The sequence below is a fragment of the Protopterus annectens genome, chromosome 10.part0 (genome assembly GCF_019279795.1).
Source record: "Protopterus annectens isolate FY-2018-M chromosome 10.part0, PAN1.0, whole genome shotgun sequence".
Taxonomy (NCBI): Eukaryota; Metazoa; Chordata; order Ceratodontiformes; family Protopteridae; genus Protopterus; species Protopterus annectens.
In genome coordinates, this window is record NC_056744.1 from 571,395,191 (window position 1) to 571,418,552 (window position 23,362).

General features: G+C 42.6%; 1 protein-coding gene across 2 annotated transcripts in view; it reads left to right on the forward strand.

Annotated features, from left to right (window-relative positions):
* Nucleotides 1-23,362, forward strand: part of SZT2 (SZT2 subunit of KICSTOR complex) — a 3,556,133-nt gene that overhangs the window by 1,118,335 nt on the left and 2,414,436 nt on the right. The gene's annotated exons all lie outside the window — the stretch shown is intronic.

Consider the following 23,362-nt stretch of genomic DNA (forward strand, 5'->3'; position numbering starts at 1 on the left):
GGATTTTCCCAATAGAATAATGTGGTTTAGGATTACCTCAGTTGAAGGGATACTTTAGAGCTGTGCAGGTAAGGCTCATGTACATAATACAAATAGAAGGTTATAAATCATTATGGAAGGGGATGATGATGAAAATGAGAGGGCTGAGAAATAGGGATAGATTAGGCTTTTTGATGCAGTTCCTTATTAAAAAAATAATCATAAAGAACATTGTATTCATTAAGTAGCAGGAAGTATTCTAAGAATTAAGGCAACATGGGAATGGAGAAAATACATTTTACCAATAGGGGTGACTGCAAATAAAGGTACAAAGATACAAAGACTAGGCAAGAGGGAGCTGGCGTTTACTGCTGAAAATTAGCAAACTTAGCAAAAGAGTCAAGGTATTGAATTGTAAAGAAAAAGAGAATGAATAAAGTGTGGTAAATCAAAGTAATGCTAAAGAACAAAGTGAAAATGAAGAGGAGATAGCAATAGATGAGGTAGCATGAAAAATAATGAAGTCAGGAGCTAGAGTTAGAATCGTAAGTCAGTGATGACGAAGACACAAGTTGGAAAGTAGTAAAAGGGGAAAAATGTATTGGTAAAAAGAGTAAAAAGCAAAAAGAAAATTTAAAGGCTTTAATATCAAGGATAAGAAAGGAAATGATTAACAGGAATTTAAAGCAAGCAACATAGGAGGAAGATGATATCCCCTAAATTAAGGAAATGTGAAAAGAATAAATTGAGAATTCTTTCAGCTAATGTTAACAGTATGAAGATTATAACAAGAACATGAATTTTAGAATGGTGCAACAAGTATGTTGTTGATATTATTATTTAGAAAATAAAAAATTTCTGACTTACAAAGACAGACTGCAAACGCAAAATATATGCGATGGGAAATAATATGGAACATTAGAAATGAAAAGTATTCAGGAATAGCAATATTATGAAGGGGAATAACAAAGAGATGCAATATTAGTAACAATAAGATTCACAATTATAGATTTAAGGTAATTAAGAAAAGGTTTGTAGAGTTGTAGCTTGTGATATGTAAGAAAGGGACAACTTATTTCAAAAGCTGTTAGATTGTATTGATGTAAATATTAATATTATGATGGGATTTTAATTGCGAGTTAAAAAGACATAAAAGGAAAAGAGGAAAAGATGTAAAAAAAAAACTGTTTGAAATAATGAAAACTGGAAAACTGATTATATGCCACAAAACACTAAGGGACTTTGGCTAACAAAGTTTGCAGATGACTGCAAACTGGGAGCCATTATTGAATCCCCAAATGATGTGGCTATTCTACAAAAGGGCCTTACAGAAACAGATGCTTGGTGCCAGAGCCATGGTCTCAAGCTTAATGCCAAGAAATGTATAGTTATCCCCTTTGGGAAAAACCATGTACCCATGAATTACCACATAGATGGCAGTACACTAAACACTGAAAGTGTGATGAGAGACTTAGGGACACAGGTGGACAGTGGTCTCACCTTCGATAACCACATCGCCACAACTGTCGGGAAATCCTTCTATGTGGCACACCTCATCACTAAGGGCTTTTCATCCAGAAAAAAGGAGGTAATTGCCCCACTGTACTTATCCCTCATTAGACCCATTGTAGAGTACAATGCCCCATTTGATATGTACCTCACAAGACATCTGCAACAGCTGGAAAGGCCTCAGAAATACCTCACTAAAAGAATCACAGGCCTAAAGCAGATGCACTATGCTGACCATCTAAAAAAACTCCAGCTATACTCTGTGACATATCGTCTACTCAGAGGCAATCTCTGCTTAACATAAAAGGCCATGTCAAACCCTGAGCTGTTAGACATGCTCCACTTAAAGAAATCCCAATCCCTCAGAGCCACATGCTCCAGGGATCTAAACCTTGTCATCACAATGAAAAAAACATGCTGGAGGGATCGGTTCCTGACACAGAGACTCCCCATACTCTGGAATAGACTGTCCATACATGTCAAGCAGAGTGCCTCCTTGGCCGTCTTCAAAAGGAACCTTGATGATTAGATGGGGGATAGGAATTTCACCCTGGGGATCACGTCAGTTACCCTGCTAGACAGGGAAGTAAATATTGTGGGAAGAAATATCCAGGGAATTGGTATGGCTAGGCTTGTATAGGCCCTAGAGCCGATAGACTAGTACCAGCCTATGAACTTATGAAAACCATAGGCATATTGAAGTTTTTTTTTAAGAACTGAAATTGATTGTATATATTGTTTCAGATGTATATGTATGAGAGAAGAAGAAACTGCAGTAACAGTCTTTTCAGACCACTTAGCAATATAGATGGAATTTAATCACAATAAAGAATATATAAACGCAGAAAAAGATATAAAAAGAATAAATGAAAAGGAATGGAATGAAAAAGGAAAGGAAGTAATTCAGTTATTGAAGGATCATATTACTATGAACGCTTTCTATAATAGTTGGTCTGAATGGTGGATTATCCTTTAAAGAGCATATAAAGAAGAAGTAAGAAAGAAAAATAGGAATATATGTTGATATTCAGAAATGCAGTGGAGAATTTTGAGAGCAATAATAGAGAATATTATGAAAGAGAGAATGAAATGTATAAGAGAAATCAAGATGAAATCAAATAATTACTTTATAAAAAAGACACTGTTTACAAGGAAAAAAGAAGCAGTATCACCATATCAAAGGAAGAAGGTAGTAGTTTGATGAGAGAAGTGAAAGATAAAGAGGGGAACTTAAGGAAAATCATAAACAAATTATGGTTGCTGTGTTAAGCTATGTAGAAGAAATGTTAAAAAAAAGACACAGGTTATGGGAATTAAAAAACATTTTCTGAAAAATTAAGAGAGAATTTGAAAAAGAAATTAAGATATATAAATTAGATAAAGTGGTCAAACAGGTAAATGTAGAATCCGATGATGGCCCTGATAGAATTGGATTTGATTTGAAATGTAAAAATAAGACTGGCAGAAAAACTGCTTACTGTGTTTTGCATGAATATTTAAATGATAAAGAATTGAGTAGTGGAATATTAAAATGTATATAGAAAAAAGGAGAAAAAGAAGGAAGAAATGGAGAGCAATAGTGTTAAGCAATACAGTTTGTAAGTTATTTATGAAAATGATACAGAACGATTTGAAAATCAGATGCAGTATACAATGAAGGAAAGTGTATATGGTATGAAAGTCTTTTGGGTTTCTAATGCCATGACTAGAATGGACCCCTTACACAAGTCAAAGTATGATCGAAGTTAAGGAAATTATTATTGTTTCAGTCTTTGATGCTAGCCAGAAGTGTTCTTTGCAGCACCCTCAATGTGCCCAGAATTGACTCATTCTGCAATTCATACAGAGTTGCATGTATCTGTAACATATCCAAGTACAATTGTAAATTCTTTTTTGTAAGACCCATTGTGCCTACTACTACTATTGGAACTGTTTGGGTATCCTTCTTCCACATTGCCCTCATTTCTGTCTTCATATCCTGATATTTTATGATTTTGGGTCTCTCTCTGTACATAAAACATTGTATTCAGTGGGTGTAACAGTTACAATGATCAGTACTACTTTTATCTTTTTATGGACTACTATATCTGTTTTCTTGCATCTGTTTTTTAAACTGTTGGTAATGGGAGATCCCATGTGATATAAACGTCATCATTTTTTTGCAATGCCATGTGGCTCATGATGATCATCGTGTTTCACTGTTGCAGTCATTACTCTTGGGTTATCCTGCTGGCAGGCTACCCTCAGTCGGCCAGAATTCCAAACTCTAGGCCCAGCGTCGGTTGCTGTCGCCTCTTCCCTGACGTCAGTGCGCCAGGGGTATAAAAGATGCAGCCAACGCCATTTTCTTCAGTCTTTCTTGCCGCGCGGTGCCCGAAGTAAAAGCAGTTCGCAAGTGCCGGTCGGCCGACTCCTGAGATATTCAAATCCGAATTTCAGAACCGAAGTCTTCATTAAAGCTAAGTACCCCGTTGGGGAAACTTTTTTCTTGCTCCAGACCGATGTCAGAAAAAGTTAACAATTGTATTTCTTGTGGGAAGCAAATACCTCATAAGGATTTTCACTCTTACTGTATTCCTTGCCTAGGCCCTGATCACAACGTTGCTAGCTGTCGGTTTTGTGCTAGATTTAACCAACGCACTATTAAGCGTCAGTTCGATTTTGCATTTCATTACTTTGGCTGAAGATTTAATTATATAATGCCGTCGGACCAGCCGACAAACGGAGTATACAAAAAACGCAAGGACAAGGAAAAGGATAGGCATCTGAGGTCCAAAACCAACGACGATGCCTCTGCTAGGCCAGTCGCCGGTTCTCAGTGAGGCACTTTCGCAGCCCCTGGCGCCCGCTACCTCAGCACCATAGGCCGCTTCCGACTCCCACGTGGAGCCGACTGGGCCTCTGGATACTCAAGGTATTGGACACTCGGAAATCATTCCCTCAGATGGGTCCGGAGCCGCTGAGCAGGCATCGGCTTCTGAGGGTGTCTTCAGACCTACACAACTATATATATTAAGCCATCTTCAACTTCAAAGACTAAAGCAGCTCTAAAGACAAAGAAACAAGTACACCATTCTCCTACTCGGACTTCCATGCCTAAAAATCAGATGCTCAAAATGGCCGAAGACCTAATTACTTTGATCAGGGGGCTCCCATCCCCCTCCTGATAAGAGGCCTAGGCAAGAGACAGAGTATGATTTTTCTGATCAGGTTTCTATTTCCTCTGATTCCTCTTCTGAACAGGATTACTCCTTGCTTCCCTATGAGGATTCTGATGCTGAAGAATCCATTCCTTCAGCCTCTCCTCCTGAAGATTATTCTTTTGGTGAAACCCTGCATACCATGAGTGAGCATTTCCACTGGGAGAGCCAAGATTATTCTGAATCTAAGAAAAGGCTGAGAGACTTTCTGCTACTTCCTCAGCACAGACCCCTTGCTATTCCACCTGTTCTAGACATTGTAGATGATGTATTTTCAGAGTCTGGCCTGTCCCCCGACTCTTTACCCCCTGCACCTGCTAAGCCAGACAAATACTACAGGGTCCCGGATTCTCATAAATTCCTATATAAAAAACCCACTGCTGACCCAGAAACTATATATCAGGGTCCCAAAGGAGTTAAAGCTTCCACTGCAAAAAACCCTGTCCCCTCTGATAGGGATTCTGGAGCTCTAGACAGATGGGGGAAAAAAGTCTACACTTCTGCTACCCTGGCTGTAAGGGCTTTAAATTGTCAGTTTCATATGCTTAAATATCAGCAATATTTAATGTCACTGCTTAAACAGAAATTGTTGACAAATACTGAATGTTCAGAGAACAAGGAATTGCAGGATTTAATGCATGCAGCTGAACAAGTGGGAAAGCATACTTTGCAATGTGGTTATGATTCACTGGAGGCCTCTTGCAGGGCCGCTGTTACAGGTTCTGTTATTAGAAGGCATGCTTGGTTAAAGGAACATAATCTGCCTGATCATGTTAAAGCAAAATTATTAGATGCACCTTTACAGCATGATACTTTGTTTGGTACTAAAGCAGAAGAGGTGTTGGAAAAAAAAATGGAGGATAAAGTAAAATCCATGCAGACAGTCAAGGATTTCTTAAAGGTACATCCACCCAGGTTTAGCAGGAACTGGCCTTCTAAAAATTGGTCCTTTCCAGTGTCAGACAGACCACAAAGAGGCAGATACAGGCATCCCAGAGGCAGATCTCAGCCCCAGGGCTCATACAGGCCTAAACAATGGGGTGCGCCTACCTCCAAAAGCGGAGAAGACAAAATCACCGCCTTACAGAAAACAGTCCCGATGACTTTCCTCTACCAGGGGGAAAACTAGCTCTTTTTTCATCAAATTGGCAAATGGTTATCCAAGACAAATGGGTTCTGAACATAGTGTCCCAAGGCTACAGGTTCCATTTTCACACTCTACCAAGGTCAAAAGGTATGCCAGACCTGCCACACAATCAATGGGCAGAGGCACAAAAAACAAATTACAGCCCTCATGGACATGAGGGCCATTCAGCAAGTACCGCAACAAGAGCAGTGCAAGGATTTTACTCCAGACTTTTCCTAGTACCCAGAAAGGACAAAACCTGGAGACCAATACTGGACCTGTCTATACTAAGTATGTTTCTGGAAGTCCCAAAATTCAAGATGTTGATGCTACAACAGCTACTGCCCATGCTGGGCAAGAAGGCTTGGCTTGTAACTTTGGACCTAAAAGAGGCATACCTGCATGTCCCAGTCAGACAATCTTGTAGAAGATACCTCAGATTCATAGCTGGCTCAATGCATTACCAATTCTCTGCACTGCCCTTTGGCTTATCTACTGCGCCCAGGGTCTTCACAAAATGCCTGGCTCCAGTTATTGCGTTTTGCAGACAAAAAGGAATTCAAATATACGACTGCCTAATTCAAGCAGAGAACAAAGACATTCTTATAAAGCATCTGGCATTTGTAAAAAGAGTACTAATTGGCCTAGGGTACACAGTAAACGAAAATAAATCAAAACTAGTGCCTCTAAAGAGATAATATTCCTGGGTGCAAGCTTAAATATAACTGCCCAGATGGCTTATCTCACGCCAGACAAACAAAAGCAACTGACTACTTACTTCAAGAAAATGGCAACAAAAACCCACTTATCTGCAAGGAAAATCCTGCAGGCCTTGGGTTTCATGGCATCCTGCATTCTACTAATTCCATATGCCAGACTGCATATGAGGAAACTACAATGGTATCTAAAAAGTGTTTGGACTCAGCATTGCCACAGCCTAGAGACAGTAATTGCACTCATTCCCTGCCTGCAACAGGAGTTTCGATGGTGGGCAGAAGCCTGTCACCACAACAAGGGTCTGCCATTCAGTTTACACGCAGCCAGACAGACACTGACAACGGATGCATCAGATTACGCCTGGGGGGCCCATATGGCAGGAAATCTATTCAGGGCACATGGCCTGCAAACCAGATGCATCTTCACATCAATCAAAAAGAGATGCTAGCTGTTCAAAATGCCCTGACAGCTTTCAAGGAACTGCTTCATCCAGGACAGTTACTGATAAAGACAGACAACACTATGGGCATGTGGTACATAAGCAGGGAGGTACACATTCCTACCCCCTCTGCAGACAAGCAATGACCTTATGGGACACAGCATTGGCTTTTCAAGTTCACCTGCAAGCACAGTTCCTGCCAGGAAAAACAAATACTCTGGCAGACGAACTAAGCAGAAACCTCATGGATCCCCACGAATGGAAACTGGATCCACAAGTCTTCAGCATGACAACAAGGAAATGGGGATGCCCAGACATAGATCTATTTGCCTCCCCTCACAACTGCCAATTGCAGAGATTTTGCACAAGGATTTATCACAAGCAAGCATGGAAAGTGGACGCCATATCCTTCAGCTGGAAAAATCTAACAGTATATGCTTTTCCCCCACTGCCTCTCCTTCCCAGGGTACTCCTAAAAGTCAGACAAGAGAAGCCAAAAATGATACTGATTGCACCAGACTGGTCACGCCAGCACTGGTACCCAATCCTAAAGAGCTTGTTTCAAGGTCCAGCATGGATATTGCCTCAAACTTCTCTGACCCAACAAAACAATCAGATCCTGCACAGCCAACTCAGGACCTTAAATCTGGCAGCATGGCGGATAATGTAGCTATTCAGAACACTCCTCTTTCAAAAGCTGTTATGGATGTTATCTTGGAGGCCAGGAGGCCCAGTACCAGAAAATCTTATGCAGAAAAATGGAAGAGATTCTGTGCTTGGAACCAGGAACAAGGCATTGACACGTGTGTACCAAATATCCCTCAGATTTTACAATACCTAACTGAGATGCTGAACAAAGGCCTTTCTTTCTCATCTATTAAGATTCATGCCTCTGCCATTTCAGCCCATTACAATTCGGAACCACCTATCTTTTCTCATCCTTTGATAAGGCAGTACCTCAGAGGGGCCAAAAACATTAGGCCTCGTAGGAGAGCACCAATTCTGGCCTGGGACCTCAATTATGTTTTGGAAAAACTCACACCGCCTCCTTTCGAGCCAGCATCAACAGCAGATATAAAATTCTTATCCTGGAAAACAGCTCTGCTCCTAGCAATAACCTCAGCAAGGTGAGTCTCGGAGGTACAAGCACTCATGGCTGTGGAACCTTTCATCATTTTTAATCCAGACAGGGTTTTTCTGAGGACAAACCCTACATTTATGCCTAAGGTGTGGTGTCCATTGTGGCCCTCAACCAAACCATTCACTTACCTACCTTTTATCCAAATCCATAGAACAAGGGTGAGAAAATTCTGCATTCTTTGGACATGCACAGGCAGTTACGCTTCTACTTGGACAGAACTAAAGCTTTCAGAAAGACTGAACAACTTTTAGTGTCATATGCTGCAGGATCACAAGAGAAGTCCATCTCAAAACAGACTATTTCTAAATGGATAGGCCATTGCATCCGTTTTTGTTATTTTCAACATGGCAAACCAGTGCCTAAGGGCATTAGGCCTCATTCCACCAGAGCAGCAGCCACTTCAGCAGCCTCCCTCAGAGGAGTACCAACCAAAGATATCTTAGAGGCTGCAACTTGGAGTTCAGTGCACACCTTTACAAAGCACTACCACTTACCTCTTTACTCTAAGTCCAGAGCAGGCTTTGCCACTGCATTTCTGCAGGGCCTCATAGCCTCTCCTAATCCTATTTAGCCCAGCCACCCATCCTCAGCTTTGGGATTCAACCCAAGAGTAATGATTGCAACAGTGAAAGACGATGAACATAGTACAGTTATGTACCTACCATAAATGTGATAACCCAAGAGTAATGACTGAAACAGTGAATACACTCGAACATCTACATTTATGGTAGGTACACAACTGTTCTTTTCCAATGTTTTTTTTTTTTTAGCTACAGCTGTTAAGAATGCACACACATAGCAGACTAGTAACGTTATAGATACCAACTTAACATCCCATGAAGAATACAATAATTGAGCGAAATGATAGCTGTTCCCAAACAGGAGTTGAAGCGGTTGGTGATTTAGATCATTTTGTTGCAGTAGCAGATGAGTTTAATAGCAGTGATAACATTACATGTGTTGGTGAGACAAACGAGAGTTCTCATGATAAAATACAGTGGGGCGAGCAGAGTGCACAGTAGAAAACCAAAGTGAATAACCAACAGCAAGCCAAGTGTGATTTTTTAGAATCATCATGGATTTGACTACAGTTACGCATCCATATATGGCAGCACTCACGAGGACAAAGCCAGACAATGAGAAGGAACCATGGAAGGGAAGTGTGCTTGAGTTTGGAGTTAACAACACAGACTCAGATGGGACTGGTAACCTTCACACAGGTAGGAGCAACTACAAGAAGCAAATCCATAAAGAAACAAAAATAGAATTTACTGTTGTTAATTTATCTAAATACTCCTTTAGTAAATCTGAGCTTTCACTTTTAGACAAAGGGCTAGCATTTATTCCATTGACAGAAGGTAATCTTAATGATTCCTTCACAGAGCTAAGACCCTTTGTCCGTAATTTAGATTTAAAACTATTGTATAAGAATGATACATTATCAGCTGGTCACCTAAAAAGGACCAGTACTTTCATCCCTCTTAATTAGTACATTCACTGTTAAGGTTTTTTTAGTATGTGTGAGCAAGAAATGTATAATGTATTTTGTGGATGTGATAAGAATAAGTTTTATAATCTTAGTGAAGATGAACAAACATCCTTGTATAATTTATGTACAATGGAAGATATAGATGTTAAGTTGTCAATCTCGCCTTCATTCTTGCTGGATGGGTTCGGAGCCGATCCTCGGCTCCGACTCGGCACTTGCTTTAGCTCGAGAACTCCTTTTACCAGCTCGAGGTAATCCTATATCCCATGATGCAAGGCGGAACTACCTCAGATCTCGTTTGCCGCTTAGCGAAAGAGGTCTCCTTTGCCAGCTGAGGTAAGTTTTTTCTTGTGAAATAAGAAAAAGTGTAGTTAGGGGTTTAATTTTCCCTTTTAGTGTCAGTTTAGTCTGTACTTAGTTACAGCCCACCCTATTCCCTTGTTTTTAAACCTTTTATAATCTTTATCTAAAGTTTTTTTAGTCAGGCCTATTTCCCCATTGGTTATTCCCTTCCTGTGTGTTTGTGTAAGGGATTAATTTGTGTGTTTGTTGGGATTGTTTGTGTTTCCATCCTCCTAGGATGTCAAAAGAAGGCAAGGTCTCAGGCTTCAAGAAGTGTGACCAGTGCTGTCAGAAAATGTCTCTGACAGACGGTCACACTTCTTGTGTTTATTGCCTGGGGCCTTTGCACCTGCAGGACTCCTGTGCTGTATGTCATGCTTTTAGCCAGAGAGTCCTGCAGGAAAGGAGGAATAAACTCATCCTCCGGGGCTTACTTAAGCCTGAAGGTTCTCCTCCTAAATTAGGGTCAGGAAAACCTCCTAAACCACCGAAGGCTCAGGCTACAGTGTCCAAGCCTCAGGGTGGCTCGGCTCCGACATCGGCCGACATCGGCTCGGCTGGAGCCGATACATCTTCTTTGCAAGTAGTGGGTTCGCCGACCGGCTCCGACACCCTGACTACTGTGGCCTTGTCGGCTCGGCTGGAGCCGACACTTTCCAGCATCGGAGCCGAGATATCTCGGCTCCATCTGGGGTTCAAGGGACTTCGGCTCCGATGGCTTCGACCCGTAAGAGATCCCGGTCCCTTTCTATACTGAGTATCCACTCGGCTCCGGGTCTCCTCTTTGTTGGAGCGGAGCCATCGGAGCCGATCTTGAGATCTTCCAGGCTGTCTGACCACGATTTAGAGAGGGTGGTAAGCAGGCTGTTGAAGTCTCGGGCACTGGCCCAAATGCTCCATAGCCCGTCTCATCAGACTTGGCTATAGCCCAATCCTTGAACTTCCTCCTCCGACTCCACACCGCAGTTCAGAGCCGGAGCTTCGGGACAGCGACTGTTTCGATGCCGGAGCCGATACATCCTTCGGCTCCGTCATCCTCGGCTCCGATCTCCTCCTTGAGACCTTCCTTGGAGGGATCCGGTCGCGGGTTTCCACTGTCGGCTCGAGGGGCTAGTGGCATCGGACCCTTGTCCGACCCGCTCTCCCTCTCGGGCTTCGGCTTTGGTAAGCTCGGTGCCGACATCGGCCTCGGAGCCTTCTCTCTTTGGAGCCGGCCATTCCTGTTTCTTCGGAGCAGGTGTGTTCCGGCCTCCCGGGGAGAGGAGCCTTTGAGGTGATGAGGAGTGTCCTGGCCTCTGAGCCTGGTCAACGGTCCATCCCTCTAGCTCCTCCCTCTTCAGTGCCTGCAGATGCCTCTTGCCAGCCTCTTGCTCACAGGCCCAGGGATCCATCGCCCCAGGTTTCCCCACTGGGAATTTCCTCCTCTTCCGAGGTTTCTCCTGATCCTGCAGGGGAACCCCCTCGGAAGAGGACGTAAGAGGAAACACACAGACTCCCTGAGTCTATTACATCTGATACCGACTTAGATGAGTCGGAGGGTTCCCCACGGTCCCCCTCTGAGGATGTCTCTTTTTCAGACATCCTTGAGCTCCTCAAACAGAGGGGGAATTGGCCCTCCATTGACCCCCTCCGAGGATGAGTCGGTATACCTGGAGGCTTTTGGATCCCGACCCTCCACCTCCTGGGTGTCTCCGCCTTTCGACCCACTTATGCAGGTAGTGGCTCGTAAGGTGTGGGCGGCTCCAGATTCTGTGGAACCTGTCCCCAGAAGACCATCCAAATTCATTACGGCCCCTTCGGACAAACAGTTCCTTTCCAAGGGTGTTCCGGTGGATGCTATGGTGGTGGTGGCTGCCACTAAGAAGGAACTGGCGGATCCTTCAGTACCTGTCCATCCTCCTAATAAGGACTCTAGGACCATGGACAGGTATGGAAAGCGGATGTTTTCTTCAGCGACCTTTGCTATGCGTTCGCTGAATTATCTTTGTCACTTCACCAGGCTTCAACGAGATGTTCTCAAGGAACTGGGAGAAGTAGTCCAGGATCCTTCTGCTGCTGGGGCTCAGGAAAAGATTGCCTCGCAGCTTGCTATCCTGAATTCCATATCTAATTCCTCCATGCGGCTCATATCCTATGCGGCCGACGGAGCGAGCAAAGCCGCAGGCACAGGAGTTGCTCTTAGACGCCAAGCCTGGATGCGGCTTTGTAATTTTGCGGACCCCTTTAAGGCGTCCTTCACTAATACCCCCTTTGATGGTTCGGCTTTGTTCGGACCTCAGGTGAAGGATACCTTGACCAGGTGTGAGCAGGACGGTAAAACTCTTTCTGCCGTTGGAGTCCAGTTTTCCACTCCTTCTAGACCATACCCCAAGGGTCAGAAGGGGGGTAAGATGTGGTTCCGTAAAGCCCAAGGAGCTACACCGGACACACGTGGTCAGTTTACCCCCAGAGGCAGTGGGGGTAACAATAATAGATGCCGCCCTAGAGGCAGGGGGGTCCTCAGAACCAGGGCAACAGGGAGTCTCTTCCTGAGAAGCCCTTTCAGCATCCCTGAGGTGTTGCCCGACTGTCCACCCTTGGAGGCAGTCGGGGGAAGGATTTCGCTGTACCCAGTAGCCTGGCAATCCCTATCTCAAGAGATGTGGGTACAGTCGATTATATCCGAGGGTTACAAAATCCCCTTCGAAAGGTTTCCTGTACCTCTACAATCCCTTCCAGACATCTCACTCGGTCAAAGGGATTTGGCAGAACAGGAGGTTTCAAAGCTCCTAGAAAAAAGAGCCGTCCAGGCTGTGCCAGCAGACCAGGTAGGATCTGGCATCTACTCCAGATTCTTTTGGGTCCCCAAAAGGACGGGAGATTGGAGACCAATATTAGACCTGAGCAATCTGAACAGATTTGTCAAGAAGGCAAGATTCCGGATGGTCACGCTTCAGTCCATTCTGCCCTTTCTGGGCAAGGACAACTGGATGTGCTCTATAGACCTTCAGGATGCGTACTATCACATAAAGATTCACAGACGCTCCAGAAGGTTTCTCCGCTTTCGGCTAGGGACCAGTCATTACCAATTCAGAGCCCTGCCCTTTGGCCTCACTTCAGCCCCCAGAGTGTTTACCAAATGCATGGCAGTGGTCACAGCTCATCTGAGATGTCGAGGATTCCAGGTGTTTCCCTATTTGGACGACTGGCTCCTCTCCGCCACCACCAAGTGTCAGCTCCTTCAGTCCAGAGACTACACTCTACAGCTTTGCAGGAGTTTGGGAATTTCAGTAAACTTGAAAAATCTTCTCTGCTGCCTTACCAATCTATCACCTTTATAGGCGCAGAATTAAACACCGTCAAAATGTTAGCCAGACTAACAGATCAAAGAATTCTGGACATCCAAAATTTGTTCGGCTTCTTTTGCAAAGCAACAAGATCAAAGCCAGATTTATACTGAAGGTTCTAGGTCTTATGGCTGCGGCCATTGTTCTTCTACCACTGGCTCGCTTCCACATGCGTCTTCTGCAGTGGATGCTATTCACGCAGTGGTCGTACACAGTCTCCGATGAGGCACGAAATCTTGGTAACACAGTCGCGAGCTCATCTGAACTGGTGGATATCTTCCCCTCTTCTTCATCAGGGCCGACCCTTTATTCCCCTTCCTCCAGTTGCCACGGTCACTACGGATGCCTCTCTGATCGGGTGGGGGGGCATTATCAGGGCAGGATGGTCCATGGGACGTGGCAACCCATAGAATACCATCTGCACATAAATGTCCTGGAGATGACAGCAGTGCTTTTAACGTTGCAAGCCCTCAACGACTTTCTTCCCACAGGGACTATAGCAGTACAGACGGACAACATGTCCGTAGTCTGGTACATCAACAAGCAGGGCGGGACCAGGTCCTATCCGTTATGTCGAGAAGCTCTCAGACTTTGGCAGTGGGCGATCTCTTCTCAGCGGTTTCTGATAGCAACGCACATCCCCGGCAGGTCCAACCTATTAGCGGACAGGCTGAGCAGATCCATTCTGATGCCTCACGAGTGGTCTCTCAATCAATCTGTAGTGGATCAGATTTTTTCTGAAGTGGGGCACTCCTTGTTGCGATCTTTTGCTACTCCTCAAAACAACAAGTGCCCGATTTCTTCACTCTCTTTCCCTTCCAGGCCAACCCCTGAGAGACTCTCTAACCCAGGATTGGCCCGGGGACTTCTGTGCGCTTTTCCTCCTTTCCCTTGATTCCACAAGTCATTCAGAAAGCCACCGTTTTGAGCGCCAAGTTGGTCCTCATTGCCGCATATTGGCCTCGACAAATTTGGTTTCCGTCTCTGCATCGTCATCTTCTGGTGCAGCCCTGGCATCTGGACCCAGTTCCGGATCTCTTGATCCACCAATCAGGTCAGCAGCACCGGGCCATTCATTCTCTCAACCTCACTGCTTGGTTGCTCCACTTCCTACCCTAGCCAGGCTACCGATGATTTCGACTCAGTCAGAGACATTTTAGTCTCTTCCTTGAAGTCGCCACTAGGACTGTATATGCTAGCAAGTGGCGTTTTCTATTTGGGCGAATTCCAGAAATATTGACCCCTTTACTGCTCCTGTACATTCGGTTTTAGATTTCCTGGTGGAGGTTTTTCATTCAGGATCCTCATCATCTACAGTCAAAGTACAACTGGCTGCTATTTCTAAGTATCATGTTGGCCTGCATGACAATAACATTATGTCTCATAGGTTATGCAAGGCCTTTCTCAGAGGAGTTTTCTCCTAAAACCACCTATAAAGCATCCTCCTCCGCAATGGGATCTGAACTTAATGTTGGCATCCTTGATACTGCCTCCTTCGAACCGTCTGCTTCATGTTCTTTGAAGTTATTGACCTGGAAAACTATATTTTTACTGGCTGTCACTTCTGCAAGAAGGGTTTAGATTCAAGCTCTCTGCATTCATTCCCTTATTTGGTTTTTCATAAGGACAGGGTATCATTAAGAACTAACCCTTCCTTTCTTCCCAAAGTCGTATCTCAAACCAACATTAACCAATCTATAGACCTACCAGTCTTTTCCCCAAACTATTCCGACAGAGCTGAACAGAAACTGCATTTTTTGGATGTCCATCGTCAGCTCAGGTACTATTTGCATAGAACTAAACAATTCAGAAAATCTGACCAATTATTTGTCTCCTATGCAAAAAACAGGAAAGGTCTTCCAGTATCTAAAGTGACCTTATCCAGATGGTTGACTTCCACTATTTCCTATGTATACTCTCTCAGGGGTAAACAGCTATCTTCTAAGCCTAAAGCTCACTCAACCAGGAGTCTATCCACTTCTGCAGCTTTTCAGGATAGACTACCCATTGATACCATTTGTGCAGCAGCTACTTGGGCCACGCCTCATACCTTTGTTTCTCATTGCAAGTTGGACTTGGTCTCCAGAGATAGGGCCAGTTTTGGTTCCACAGTTCTCAAGAGTCTGTTCCATTGAGCCACCCGGGATACAGGTGCTAGGGACGCGGTCCCATCCAGCAAGAATGAAGGCGAGATTGACAACTTAACATTTAGAAGTTATGTACCTACCATAACGTTCCATGTTAGTTGTCTTCTCTTCTTCTTTCTTCCCTCCCTCCTTCCCCCTGGCCTGGACAGATCTTGAAGAGTTCCTATTAGATTGTTTCCTCCGGTACGTTGTTAGGAGGATTTCTTTTAGGAACCATTGTTCCTAATTCTTTTAGGATAGTCTTTAGCAGGGTAAGTTAGCTACCAAACGAGATCTGAGGTAGTTCCGCCTTGCATCATGGGATATAGGGTTGCCTCGAGCTGGTAAAAGGAGTTCTCGAGCTAAAGCAAGTGCCGAGTCGGAGCCGAGGATCGGCTCCGAACCCATCCAGCAAGAAAGAAGGCGAGAGAAGACAACTAACATGGAACGTTATGGTAGGTACATAACTTCTAATTATTAAACAAGCCATTAAAGGCAGCAAAATAGTTACAATGGATAGTGATAAGTACATCAGTTGGATGCCTGAGATATTACTAGATTGTAGTACATTTAAAATAGTGGATACGACCTTTATGAATGGCATAATTATATATAGAGTTAAATCCTACTCATATGATTTATTAATGGATGGTTCAATTCCTCCTGAGTTATACAATTACTTGTATATTGCTAATCCTGTTACTCCGATTATATATGGGTTGCCCAAGATCCAGGAGAATGTGATTATGCCATCTATGAGACCATAGTCTCAGGTAGTCAGTGGATATCAAAATATTTAGAAGTTCAGTTACATAGTTTATTACATTATAGCAAGCGTTTATATAAGGATACAAATGATTTTTGAATGCGTTATAGAGTTGGTCTCAAGGTAGTTCACTGAATAATATTGTTTGAGTTACTATGGACATTGTCATTATTTACCATTATTCCTAATGAATTTGGTATACAGTTTATGTACACATAGTGACTTTACATCTGTGAAAATAGAAACGTGTTGTTCTGTGTTAGAGATTGTTTTGAATACTAATATCTTACTATTTAATGATGATTTTTTTCATCAGTTACTGGGTATAGCAATTGGGTACCCCAGCTGCAATAGTTATGTCAACTTAGTCCTCTCTAGATGGGAGGAAATGAACATATTCAGTAGTAATTCTACAGATGTATATTTAAATGAACATTTGATGCTCTACAAATGCTTTGTGGATGTTATATTTTTAATTTGAACTGGTAGTACTGATTCCCTTAAAAGTGTTTGTTATGGATTTACAGAAGACTACTGATTTTCATGTATTTGATTTGAATTACTCTCTTGGAAAAAATATTTTTTTGGATATTAATATTATGTTTAGAGATGGAAGATTTTATACCATGATACATAGGAAAAATGTTCAAACCTACTAGATATGTACGTTCGAATAGTATACACCCCAGATATGTTCACAAAAGTGCATTTAGAAGCCAATTCCTGAGGGCTAGTAGATTGAATACAACAAAGGAGAATTTAAGTGAAATGGAAAATATGGCTGTTGATTTCCATATTAGAGGCTGTGATCTTAAGCTGATCAAAAGCAATATGGAGTTTGTGATTTCAGAATGTGAAATATTAGGCAAACCCTACTTTTCTAATGTTAATAGTATCTCTAGAAATAATAGGGAATATAGAAATTACTCTGTGGGATTCCGCGGTGGCGCAGCCGTGGCATTGTTGCGTCACAGCAAGAGGTTCGCCCGTTCGATTCTCGGCTTGGGTTGGGAGTGCCTTCTGTATGGAGTCTGTATGTCCTTCCCCCGGTCGAGTGTGTGTTCGAAAGACATGCGTTCAATGGGCGTGCCTTCAGTGAAGGCTGGGCATTGGGCTGGCAACTCGACACCATAAAAACCAGCTGCCTCATTAGCGGACCGGAGTTCCGCTGTGGCGACCCCTAACCAGGAAAAGCTGAAAGACGAACAAACAAACCTAGAAATGACTCTGTGGGTTATATCACTAAGTTCAATAGACATACTGCTTTGATTAGGCAAATAATGCAAAAAAAATTGGGCTATTTTAAATTCTGACCCAGAAATTAAAAAGTAATTGGTGATTAAACCAAACTTTGTATATAAAAAAGAAAATAATTAAGAAAGGTGCACTCCCTTGTTATAACTGTGTTTATTGTAGCTATATTAATTTGGATAATGAATATGCACACCCCATTACGAAACAGAGATTTACATTTAAGGTTTTTGCAACTTGTTATACAGAAAATGTTGTGTATTTTGCTAACTGTATGAAATGTGACAGTTTTTATATAGGGAAAATTAACCAAAAGCTCAAGGAAAGGATAGGCTCTCATTTATCAGATATTCAGAGAAATGCTGGTACAAATGCACTTAGTAAACATATTATGCAACAAGGCAATAACATGCCTTTAAGCTTAGGGTGCTTCATAAGGTTTATATAAGTAAATGTGTGTAGGGGGTGGACTTGGTTAATGGGACTGAATTAGCTGACTATAAGTGGATTAATTATTTTTGAGCTGACTCACCACCAGGATTAATAGATTCATAAGATGATACTAGGCTATTGGCTTGGAGGCCCTTATAAGGCTAGCCAAGAATTTTACCCTTGTTCACACAACGTCCGCACCTGTTTCTCCTGTCCAGCAGGGACACAGGTGGGATTCCAGGGTTGTATTTTTGGTTTCCCATCCAGTCATCCAGGTTCCTCTTAAAGAGGGCTAGTGAGGTACTCTGGTTATCATGGAGAAGGAGTCTATTCAACAGATAGGGGAGTCTTTGGGACACAAAGCTATCCCTCCAACAAGTTCTGTTAATGTCACAGACCAGGTTGAGGCCTTGCGTGCAGGTTGCATGAGTGGAGTTTGACTTACAGATATGCAGCAACTCCATCAAGGCTGGGTCTGAGATGACCTTGTATGCCAGACGCAGGTCACCTCTGAGGAGTCTGTATGAGACTGAGTAGAGGGACAGGGTGTTTAACCTTTTTGTATAAGATCGGCATTTGAGACCTTGAATTTTCCTGGTCAGGAACCTCTGTGGTCTCTCCAGCTGCTGCATGTGCTTGGCAAGGTAGATGCTGAAGGGGGGGCATTGTATTCGATAATGGGTCTGATAAGGGAGTGGTACAGGGATGTTATGACCTCCTTGTTCCAGGATGAAATACCCTTACTTAGGAGGTGAGCCATGTAGAAAGCATTCTGTACAAAGAAGGCAATGTGGTGGTCAAATGTCCGGTTACTATCAACCTGGGTACCCAAGTCCCTCACGACTGATTGCATGCTTAGTACATTGATATTAATGAGATAAGTAGTGGGGACACCATTTTCCCCAAAGGGGATAATGGTGCATTTCTTGGCATTCAGTTTGAGGCCATGTTTCTGGGAGCAGTCATTAGTTTGGGTAAGGCCCCCTTGGAGGATGTTCACATCACTAGGGGAATTTAAGACAGTGCCCATCTTGCAGTCATCTGCAAACTTGGTCAGCCGCAGACCACTGGTTTTGGCTTACACCTTAGAAAAGTATATCCCAAAGAGTAGCGGCCGCAAGACCGATCCTTGGGGTACGCCTCTTGTTACGGGTCTACTACTAGAGGTGGCTTCCCCTATTTTGACTGAGTGGGTTCTATCAGTGAGCCGGTTAGTTAACCATCTGGTAACATAGGGGTTGATGCCTAGCTGGGAGTATTTATCAATTATGCCCGAGTGGGAAACAGTGTCGAAGGCTTTGGCTAGGTCAAGGTAGGTAGTGTGCACAGTTTTCTTCTCATCCATGGCTTTGGTGACTGTTTTGAAGAAGTTGACCAAGTTTAACAGGTATGATCTCCCTTTGACAAAACCAAACTGTATGGGGTCAAGTGTTTGGAGGGTGCCAATGTCCTTGTTTATAAAGTCATGATAATGTGTTTCATGGCCTTGCAGATCAGGCTAGTTAGGCTGATGGGCCAGTAATTGCCTGGGTCAGTGAGCACTCTACCTTTGTGTTAGAGGGATGACAGTGGCTGTCCTCCATTCAGCTGGGATGAAGCCGGTGCTCAGGCTTTGGTTGAATAGGGTGCCTAATGGAGCTGAGCGCACATGCCTGAGTTCATGTAAGATGCAGCCAGGGATGTTGTCAGGTCCCATGGAGACTGTATTTTTTTCCTTTGAGAAGGCATTGAAGATCTTCTTCCTACTGATGAGGGGAGGAGGGTGCAGGTCCTGGGGATTTCCTGGATTACTGATGGGAGGGACGGGGGGTGAAGTTTTAACTGAACCTGTCTCCCAGCAGGTTGGCTGTATCTGTGGTATTTGAGCATGTGGTGTTCTTGTCCACCAGTTTAGAGTAGATTTGGGTGGTACCTTTGAGATTGTGGACATATGTGAAGAAGGCCTTGTGATTGTCCTTAGTGGATGTGGCCAATTTGAACTTGAAGTTACCCTTAGAGGATTTCACCAGTGACCTTATTTGCTTGTTCAGACAAAGGAGAGCTTGCTTCCAACTTGACACCTGTTCCTTCTTGGTCCTGGACAGATTTTTTTTCTTTTATTGTAGAGTTTATTGCTGCTGTCTACCAGACAGGTTTACTCTTCCATGAGGAAGATGATTTGGTCCTGTCAGGTATTTTTGAGTCCATACATCAATGTAGGTGCTCATATATATATAATTTTTTGGATGGTGGCTATTATCAGAGAGGACCCCACCCACTTAAATTTTCACCTCTGATCCTTCATATAATCTCCTAATCAACCTTATGATGTTTTCAGAAAATACAGATGCTTCCATTGCCCAGCTAATAAAGTCCAAGCTTACTTTGTCAAATGCTTTCTCTGCATCAAGACCCACCAAAGATCCATCAGATCCACCTTCATACAGGCTCATTTCAATACTAAACCATGATTGTGAAGGGTTTGTCTATAATGGCTAAAAGAATGGCAAAAGTGATACCAAAACTGATAGCTATGGATCAGTGTGGTTTTGTGGAGGGGAGGCAAATATCTGACAATATTAACAGAACACTGATGATCCAGAGGGAAGCAGAATGTAAGAAAATACCACTGTTATTGGTGGGTCTTGATGCAGAGAAAGCATTTGACAGAGTAGAGTGGGACTTTATGAGCAGGGCAGTGGAAGCATTTGCTTTCCCTGATAGAATTATAAGGCTGATTAGGAGTATCATATATGAGGGATCGGAGGTAAAAATTTAAGTGGGTGGTGTCCTCTCTGATAGCCTGTGCATGAGTAGAGGAACCAGGCAAGGTTGTCGGCTTTCCCCTTTGTTTGCATTATATTTAGTACCACGGGCAAAGAAAATAAGGGACGCAGAAATTCAGGGATATAATTGGTATGGTAGTCAGGAAAAGCTGTCTCTATTTGCAGATTATATTATTTTATACATGGCAAAGCCAGAAAGGGACATTACAGTGTTGTGGAACATTTTAAGACAGTTTCATATCTTCCCGAGATACAAAAGTAATGAAGCTAAAACAAAGGCAATAGTGGTAAATTATGTACCCACACACGAATTGGTTCGGCAATATCCATATTTATGGGGACATGATAAAATGAAATATTTAGAAGACTGGGTTAGAAATGACTCTGTTGTGGCAGCAAAGGATATGTGGGAAGAGACTAAACAAAATAATACAAAAACAGAGAAAATGGACGCTTTGTTAATATGGATATGGCTAGTAAGATACAAGCTGTCAAAATATTTTAGTCCATTTACTCTTATACACAGGTCAGGTATATTTGTATCAACCAGAGAAGTTGTGAATAGCAATTAATAAAGAGCTGAAGGACTTTATCTGGGAGGGAAAGACTGGCAAAAAGGGAATTACTAGAGACTGGAAATCAAAGTCTAGACCAACTTAAAAAGTAGTGAGTATAATAACAGAGACTAAACAACTGGAACTGGGACCTTTAGAAAAGGGAGGGAGCAAATTACATAGTAAAAATGGGAATTGTAGGAATAATATATGCAGAGAGAACGAGGTTTAAGAGGCAGGATTTGAATGAGCCATATAATGCTTAACTGACAATGACTGGATAGATTGTAAGTGATGTATAATGTTTGCAAATACAGTTGTTTCAGAGGTGTCTGTGATGTATCATCTTTGCAACCAAAGTGGTGCCATTGTTTGTTTTTCATTTATGTAAATGTAAGATTGCCTATGTCATATGTGATAATTTAATAAAGATGTTTGTTGAAAAAACTAATCATATGAGATTTGGGAGACATGAATTGAAAGGTGAATTTTTAATACAGTACACAGTGATAGAAGCTGTAGACTCATTTAAGGACCTGGGTATATGGGTAGCTTCAGCTATGAGTTTTTCTAATCATATCAACCAATTGGTCAATGATATTTATAGAACTGTAGGTTGTGTAAAAAGATTTATAAAGTCTAGGAAATCAAAAATGATTAAGTCATTGTTTGTTACATTAGACCCAAACTTAAGTATGGAATAACAATTTGGAAACCCTATAAGAAAACACGCATGAGTAAACTGGAAAGAGAACAGCAGAAATATATCAAGGGCTTCCATGGATGTGAAAATTGAAGTTATTATGAAAGTAAAATATCTGAACTTGTACAGTGTCTCTTACAGATATCTAACAGGAGATCTTATTCAGGTATATAGGGCATTTAGAGACAACTACCTCTGGGAATGTTTGGCGTTATCAAAAAGTAAACAAGTAAAACACAACAGTGTATAGATGTAAATTCAGTATCTCAATTTAAACAAAAGTACTAGAGAATCATCAGATAGATCCGCGGTGGTGGCGCTGCGGTAGCGTTGTCACCTCACAGTAAGACACTCTCCGGTTCGATTCTCAGCTAGAGCGTCTTCTGCGTGGAGACATGTGTGAATGGACGTACCTTCATTGAGGGTTGTGCGTCAGTGCTGGCAACTCGGCACGTAAAAATCAACTGCCAATCATTAGCGGACCAGAGTACCGCTGTGGTGACCCGTAACTGGGAAAAGATGAAAGATACAACAACTAGAAAATCATCAGATAACCTATTTAGAAGATTGTATAGGAATAAGAAGTGTACTAATTTGTTCTCTGACAGAGTAGCTGATGCATGGAACAGACTACCAAATTACATTAAAGCAAGTACTAGTTTAGACATTTTTAAGAACAGCCTGTTTACTTATTATGGGAACAGGTGTTTTGGTATATTGGTAAGCTAGAAGGGCAAAGGGCATTAATGCCCATGCTTGAAATATTTGTTTGTACACATGTATGTTCTTAGTTCCTCCCTAGGAATATTAAAGCAAAATGTTAGATTCTCCTTTAAACAGGGATGTATTGTTTGACTCAGAACTGCTAATCTTTTCAAGCAACTTCAATAACAGGGCAAAGTCATGAAGGACTGTAGACAGATCTTTGTTTCTTCAGTTCCAAGGTGCCAAAGAAATTACATTGCTAATCTCACTTCTGTGAAAATGGATTCTAGGCCTTCCTGTAAGGCCAACAAAATACCTAGGAAAAGATTTCAGGATAAACCTGAGTGTGACTCAAGATCTGGGATTCCTCCCTACCTAGACAAGTCTGCATGATTAGCCTCTTCCCCTTTACACACCCCTCGGTCCTTACCTGCCCCTCTCCAAAAGGCTGTCCTTAACCCTAAAAAATATCATTTGCTCATTACAACAGACCATTACATCATTCAGCATGGATATAGAATGACTTGGAAAGCACTTCCCCAATTCATGGGCATTCCTCTGCTTCCTCATGGCAAGATTCGGGTGTTGTTTCTCATTATCCAAACTCTAGTCCAACAGAATACAATAGAGCCATTTCCCTTACAATACATAGGAAAATGCTTCTCTTCAAGACTATTCCTTGCATCAAGAAAAGGAGGAGACTGTAGATCAGTTCAGGATATCTCCTCCCTCAACACTTTTCTACAGGTTCCTTCCTTCAACATGTTATCTTTACAACCTCTATTACCTCTC